Source organism: Dermacentor silvarum, chromosome 3, assembly GCF_013339745.2.
Source record: "Dermacentor silvarum isolate Dsil-2018 chromosome 3, BIME_Dsil_1.4, whole genome shotgun sequence".
NCBI lineage: Eukaryota > Metazoa > Arthropoda > Arachnida > Ixodida > Ixodidae > Dermacentor > Dermacentor silvarum.
Genome location: NC_051156.1, coordinates 45,799,301 through 45,807,010, shown reverse-complemented (window position 1 = coordinate 45,807,010; position 7,710 = coordinate 45,799,301). Strand labels below are relative to the sequence as shown.

The 7,710-nt window shown below is 46.2% G+C and overlaps 1 protein-coding gene across 1 annotated transcript in view; it reads left to right on the top strand.

Annotated features, from left to right (window-relative positions):
- The first annotated feature begins 4,822 nt into the window (after positions 1–4,822).
- The window catches only part of LOC125943767 (pre-mRNA-splicing factor CWC22 homolog), a 90,073-nt gene continuing 87,185 nt past the window's right edge, over positions 4,823–7,710 (top strand). Inside the window, exon 1 of the mRNA XM_049663272.1 lies at positions 4,823–4,872. The gene's annotated coding sequence lies outside the window, so the exon portion shown is untranslated. The remainder of the gene's footprint in view (positions 4,873–7,710) is intronic.

The following is a 7,710-nucleotide window of genomic DNA, read 5'->3' as shown; positions in this document are numbered from 1 at the left end:
TGATGGGACAGCACAATCCCGTGACCGCACAGCGGCGCGCGCGGCAACGCTCCTTCGTCAGACGCCTCGTTGCAGCAGTGTAGTTAGTCGGATGGCTCCCAAGCGGCGCGGTGATTATTCCACGGCAAGCGGTTCGGAGAAGCGCCCCAAGAATGTGGATTCCCCCGATACCAAACGCCAAAAGAAGAATGAGCGAATGCGCATGCGGCGGTAGTCAGTCGAATGGGCACAGGCTTTCGCCGACACACTTTGGAATTTACAAAGTGTCCTTCAATTTTTTTGGGTGTGTCTGCACCTGTTTCATTGTTTGCCGTGTTTCTGCACTTGTAACAGTTAACTTCACTTTGATTGAATATGTATATCATAACACTTTGCTTTTGTGTGGGGGTATTGTTACCTTTTAACTTTGTAAGGTTTCCACTTCAGAATAAGAGCGGTATCTAAATAAAACCGGAGTGCAACCAAAACGGAAAAAAAATATAAATTCTCTAAAGATGAAAAGAAGTTAGAAATATTCTCTAACTGAGTAAATATAATTGTCCCACGTTTTCTGACACTGTTCGAAGCAACTCAAGAGCTCCTCATGTTGCGTGAGCACTGCAAGGTCATCTTCACCTCGTGTACCGTGGGAAATCTCCTTTCTTTCTTGAATTCTCTTTTGAAAAAAGACAATAACCACACAGAGCTAGGGCCGACAAATAGAGAGCGTTGGTAACGCTGGCTAATCCATTTTGGGTCAATTTCAATGTGATTGTTCAAATCTAGGCACAAAATCAAACAAGTAGTCTTGGTTGTGCTTTTTGTCCTCCTTGTGTAGGAAGAAAATAAGCATCGTTACAATTCTCCTCATGCCTGATTACACAAAATCCAAAAACCATACACACGAGCTTGAAATCATGCCAGCTGCTTCTTAAGTCTTGTCAGCTGTGTGGCAATGAGTCTCGTTGAGTCGTCATGGGAAAACATCAAATGGCCCATTCAGCACAAAAGCCGGCGTCTGAAGCAGCGAAATGACACCTAACGGCTGCCAGGTCAAGAGCGCGCTTCGAGGGAGCAGAGCGCACGAAACGGAACACCTGCTGCCGCGCTAGCGCGCCAGGTGTTGCGTGAGGGGAGAGGGCATCGCCGCCACGTACCTCTCTCTCACCCCCACTGGGCTGCCTTGCTGCGCGCGCCTGCCAGCCCTGGTGGTCGCTGCTGCTTGCTCGGTCACTCGTCGCACAGACATCGGTGGCATGCGGCGTTGGCACCGCAGGTTGCTGTTGCTTGGCGGCTCGGGCAACGGATGTCTGAAGCATTTACATCGTCGGTGGTCGCAGCCTCGTTAGTAGCGAAACATGACCGTCCACGCCAATGCACTGCACGCGAAGCAAGGCAGCGGAAGAACGCAGCAAAACAAGCTAAGAGGCAGGCAGCGAAATCCACCATCGTCGTCAACTCTCCCAATACACGGCGGGCGGATAGAGCAGCGCCGCAATATTGTGCTGGGAGACAGCACGAAGCCATTCGAAAGCGTCCTCTACCCGTCTGACGATGAAGACATCGTGGCCAGTGAAGAAGACGTCGTCAACTTGACCCTCCCCATATACGACTACATTAGCGAACGGACTGCGTGAAGATAAATGCAGTTGATGTCTCAAATATATCGTCCAAATGATTCAGGTATACAACCAACATGCTCACACAGAAACTGTAAAAACAAAAATAACACGCATGATTTTAGTCGCAAAACTCGAAAACATTAATCCCATCGTATAACTCGATGGACCACTCAGTGCCGTTCAATTGGACATTATTGCTTTCGCATTCACAACTCATAAGATGTGCTTAGGTGTCCTCAGCGTTTTTAATTAATCCTTTGCGCTGCCTTGTAGGTACGATTGCTTGAACATCGTCTGAAACGAGAATGGTCGTTGACGTACAGTCATGATGAAAAGTTTGGGGACCAGAGGTGTCACTAAATGTTTTTCTTCTTTCGCAGCCTAGGCTTAAGTTAAGGCTGAAATCAAGCGGTGCTGCCTGAGTGCGCCTGTTTGATCAGCGTCATGAATTAAGGATATTTCACGTTTCACGGCTGTGCTAGAATCAAATAATTTTTTTAGCTTATGCCGCGGTCTCCGAACTTATGAGCGCGGCTGTACATTTGTATTCTGGACACCAACCATATCACTCAAAAACTCGAGTATGGCTCAGTACCTCGTCTCTAAATCTAGTTTGAACTGTATTTGAACTGTTTCATTCGTGTTTTTTGAAGGAGTAATCAAAATTTCAAGGAAGCTCGTTGTTTGTCACAAACAGACGTCGGAATTTTGCAAAAGTATAGCGCGACAAAAGTCGGTGCAATTTTCACGACTAGCCAGTAAGACATTTTACGGTGACCTCGGCTTGTGTACTGACCTCTGAAGTGTCTACCTCCACCCACCTAGAGGGAATAAACAGGAATGCAAACGCAAGGAAGTCCATAATAGTGCCCAGTTTTTATTATGGACATTCTAGGCGAATTTCTGCCGTCGTCGCCGCCGTCGTAGTCGCCGTGGGGTTCCGTAAAATTCCACGAGCGATAATATCGTCGCCATGCACCGCACGCTGTATGTGCGAGTAAAAGCCTGCGACGGTGAGCCGGCAATTGCGCCTCGAGCACACGAGGGCGGGGAGCGGGAAGGAAGCGCGCAGTCTCCCAGGGAGGGTAGGGAGGTGGAGAGGCTTCGCTTTACTGGAGCCGCGTGCTCCCGCCGGACCGGAAGGCTCCGGGGGGAAGGAGGGCATGTGGAGGGGCCGCGCTTTACTGCGGCCGCGCGCTCCCGCCGGGCTGGAACGCTCCAGGGGGAGGGGAGGGAGGGGCGCGTTCTGCGCCGCGAGCGCCCGCCCGCGCGGCTGTATCTTGAAAGCCATCTGCGCGGGGCAGAGTCCGCCCTCCTTGTGTTTTCGCGGCTAAGATCGCGTTGATGCGAGCGCCGGCACGCAGCTCACTTCGCTAGCTGCTGCTGCTGCGCTGACTCGCTCGAGCGTTTTCACAGCGAGTTTCCGCGATAATCGAGTGAGATTCGTTCACGTTTGCTTGTGCGCGCGTGACACCATGCTTGGTAATTTAGTTATTATGCCTATGTTTACAAGTTTATACGGCCGATAAAACTACTTTCTTTACTATATATGGCTGTCCACTAATTTGCTATAGCAATCGATGCTTCGCGTTTCGGGCGAGACTGCGACTTTTTTTTTTAGTTACTCCCTTGTATGTGTTGCATAACTCCCTCACGCAATACTCCGTGCGCCTCTGAGGCTTGTCGATAAACAAAGAGTAATTGTTGAAATTATGGGCACAGTTGCTCGTTAAGCAAAATAAAAAAAGAAAAAAATACACTTTCTGCGGTCTTACGTGCCAGAAACACGATATGATTATAAGACACGCCGTACTCAGAACTCCGAAATAATTCTGTCCACCCCGGGTTCTTTAAGGTGCACTGAATTCACGGTACACGGACGCTTAGGCATTTCGCCGCCGTCAAAATAGTTTGGTCTCTTGTGATACGGCTTTTCAAGTCTATGCATTCCAGTATGTAACTAGCCCAAATAACTATCATTTGTCATTATGTTAAATACGGTGTTTGCTTGCTCAGGATCCTTAAGCGCTCCCCGGAAGAGCAATGAATATAAAGTCGGGGGTATAGGCTATTAAAGTTTACCTTTTTAAACATGCGCAGAAACGTTATAATCGCTCAACAAAATTCCCGCTAATGCAATTCTTTTATTTAAGTGCCTGGATATAGTGCGACATGTGATATTTGTGTACAAAGCCTGCGTGTATGGAATGTTTTGGTGCAAAGTTCGCGTTTATCGAAGTATAACAAATTCCATAGGCTTCTCACGTTATTTCAGACCGCCCAGGGGCCGAACACGAAAGATCAATTTCTTCAGGCCGCTGGCGCTGCCGTTCAACGTGAGTCTCTCACCTCATCTTTGCTTTTTGTACCTAAAGCATTCAACGTAAATTTTCATGTGTTCTTTCAATTTGTCTTCGTAAATTTTGGACGCAGTGGACATGAACTGGCTTTCTCATTCTCCTTAATCTTCTAGAGCCCCAAAGCTCAATTATCAAAATTTTATTAATTTTGTACAAAAGGTCTTTATATTCCACGTAAACTTACATCTGGCCACATGAAGCCCTCGTAATAGGAAGCATCCACATAAAATTTCATTGAGCTCTAGCTCGAATTATTCACGGCGTAAGTGTTCCAGAACTTTTGGAGTGGATGTTTGATGTGCGTATTCTCCATCACTTCTATTGTCTCAACAAATGGTGCGCCGTAAAACCCGACACCGCGCGCTGCTGCGTTCTCTCTATATAGTAAATTCACTTTATTAATAACATGTGATGGCTTCACGCAAATCGAAAAACAGCGCTCCCAGTTCTGTGGGCTGGTTCGGTTTGGTTAATTAGGCATTTTATCAGCAGAGATTTTCACTTTACCGTGCTTGTCAAAATGAAAGACAGGACGCCGACAGCGACCTAGAGACATGAATCGCGGTCGTGGACTCACCTTCTACTTTTGCTTTATTACGTCTGCTAGGAGTCTGCGACATAATAAGGTATACTGCTTCGGAATGCTTCGGACTAGCATGCAGGATTACTTGGCGCCGAACTATCGCGGATTATAGCGGTTTCGCGACCACCCGCAGTATATGCTACAGGCTGTGCCTAGATGACCTACATAGCCGATATTTACATCCTACTGAACATGCAGAGGCCAAGGATTACATCCACCAGCTTGGAAACGACCTAGGCGACAAGGCCAACTTGTTCTATATCGACCTGCTCGAGTATCGGGAGGTACTTGCGCAGATTGTCCAAGACAAGTTGGGAAAACCTTACAGGTAAGCGCGTATGTTTTCTCTCTTCTTTTTTTTGTGGTCTGAAGTATTTAAGGTTTACTTAGCCAGCTAACATGTCAGCAGGACAATGAAAATGCGATAACAAGAGTATCAGCGGCTCTGGGTAGTAAGTGTACTTACTGTCAGTAAAAGCGGCTAGCCAGGAAACGCATAAGTTCTCTCTTTCCTAATTGTCCCCTCATAAAGGAGAAGGTCCGAGACCGCGCTCTTCATGAATGAGGGCGGGTTCTGAATTTATCCAACCGTTCGAAATCATTACTCAGTTACTAAACCTGTCAATAAAGTGCTATCAAGCCGGCTTGAGTAAAATGCTGTGAAACCCATCATAGTGCCCCTACGCGGTAATTTAAGAGCGCACTTCACTTTCATATTGCCTGACTCAGTCACCCATCATTGATTCCGATACTAGTTTTCTAGAACAATCGAAGGCTGCCATCGGCAAGCTGGATCTCCGAATTCTGTAGCACACAGCAAAATACGGAAGTAAGTAAAGTAAAGAAAGATGTCAGGAGCATAATAAGAATAAAATCGAACTAATAACTTCCTTACGAATATATATTTCATAGTGCTGGGCACAAACACGTGCATTCATAATTCCTGTCACTAGCAGCAAAGAAAATAATAATGTGGGATGGTGAGCCTGCCGCAATACAGCCTTTTCTTTTCTTCAGAAATACTGCTATCAACGCTCGTGTTGCTGCACCAGAGAAACTTCTCAACTACAAGCTTCTGCGATGAAACGCTGAGGTGCATATTATATACAGGAATAAGGAAGCGCTGTGGAAATTCGTTTCGTCCTCAGAGGATAAAATCTTTTCTCGTAGGAACGAGGACATTGTCCTTGGTGGCATAGTGGCTTTGGTGTTGTGCTGGTAAGCCCTAGGGTGCGGGATCAAATCGTGGCTGCGGTGGGTGCCCTGAGGTAAAATGCAAAAACACCTCCTAACCGTTCATCGGCTGCCCGGTACGGAACCTCAGCTGGTCAAAATGAATCCGGTGACCCCACTACGGCATGCCTTTATAATCATGTCGTGCTTTTGGCACATATAACTCCAGAATTTAATTTTTAAGAACGACGGCTCGCCTGTGCTGAAAATGAGAAATGCAAACGACTTCAACAAATTAACCACGGAAGCACCAGTAGCTGCCCAAGAATGAAACGTTGATAGCTGTGATTGGGAACGAGGTAACAAATACCTCCTGTAGAATTCAACAAAGGCACATTCCCAATATACTCGCGAACTTAGTGGCCTTGATGGCCGAATGATTGCAACTGCAATTAATGAATATTTTATCACAAGTTGTGATTTTGATCAGGTATCTGTTGACGAGGATTTTAAATTAGCGTCAAACGAGTATGGTGTCTAACTTTATAGTGTTGCATGCTACTTCATATCGTCAAACGGAAGAATTGACAACAGCAATTGTGCTGCTTGTGTGGCTGGATGCGTTGAATTCAAACCCATGCCAATAAAATGCGTGACTGATTTAATATCACCCGTACTCTTATACTGGCATTTTTTCCGACCAAGCGAATATCGCTTGCGTGGCGGCCAATCTTTAAGTGTGCTAACGAACAAGAGATAGCTGATTGTTGTCCTAGATCGGTACTACCGGTTCTACTGAAAATGTTTGAAAGTGCAAATAATAAAACGTTAAATTTTTAACACAGTAAATGCGGGGCCCAGTTTCACTTCTGAGAGCACTTAATGAGGCCTGCTTGCATTACTCGACAAAAATGAGATAGAAGAATTTTCTTTTACAAAAAAATCTGAGCCATACCACTTGTAAATGTGCAATACCAGCGGTAATGTTCTTTGGCTGTACGCACTACACGCGGCCTCCCCATACCAGCGCACGCAACGTACAGTTTACTCAGTTTTTTGCGCATGCGCGGAAAGACAGCAGATGGCTTGTTAGCAACCACCTGTCACACCGATCAATCGATGCTCGTTACGGCCATTAGCACTTCCCAGACGCAGCCAAACCGAGCAGCTGGCTAGGTCAGGAGCTGAGGTAGCTGTCAAAACCGCATCACGTTCACCCTTTGCGACATCTCGAACGTTATCAATCACCATCAAATCGTTCTCGAACGTAACACACGTAACATCTGTCGCACACCGCACAACTAAATCTGAAATGTCTGTTCAGAAAGGCCCTCTGAAATTTCGCATACTGCTCGTTTAATTTACTGGCGTGATACCTGAGTGGCTCCGCAGCATTCTTCGCTTCCCTGCATCCGTCCTCCTGTCGAGCCCGGTGCTTACGGGCAGCCTCTCGAGCACGATGTTCGCTGCCACACACTGCCTGTCAGCACATGCCTTACTGGCCTGTTTTGTCTGCTCATAGAGGGCGCGGACTCTGAGGCACGAGTATGGAAAAACCTATGGGAAGGTATACATACACAGCTCCGCAGTATATACTATACACACTCGGACACTGTGTCGATTTGCGTAAGACATTCAATACGGTGTGCAATGGTGTTATTCTATCCAAACCAAAGTAAGGCGTCCGTGCCGTAGCATAAAGTTATTACAAAATTGTTTCACAAACCGTTAATATTATCAAGTTCTAAGTCAAGAAGCATGTTCTCACGCTCACGTTGAAAACTTTGTCCAATAAAGATGCATACTTGGGCCACTGTTATTTATATTTGATGTAAATAACCTGTGTCACATTCAGGATTCTGCAGAATTGATTAGGTACGCCGACGACACTAATAGAATTTCTATTATTTTATCCCTGTCTGTGAAACGAGTGTAAATACACATTTAAATCAGCTGTTTTGCTAGCTTAAGAAGAGCAAGTTAGGGGTTAACA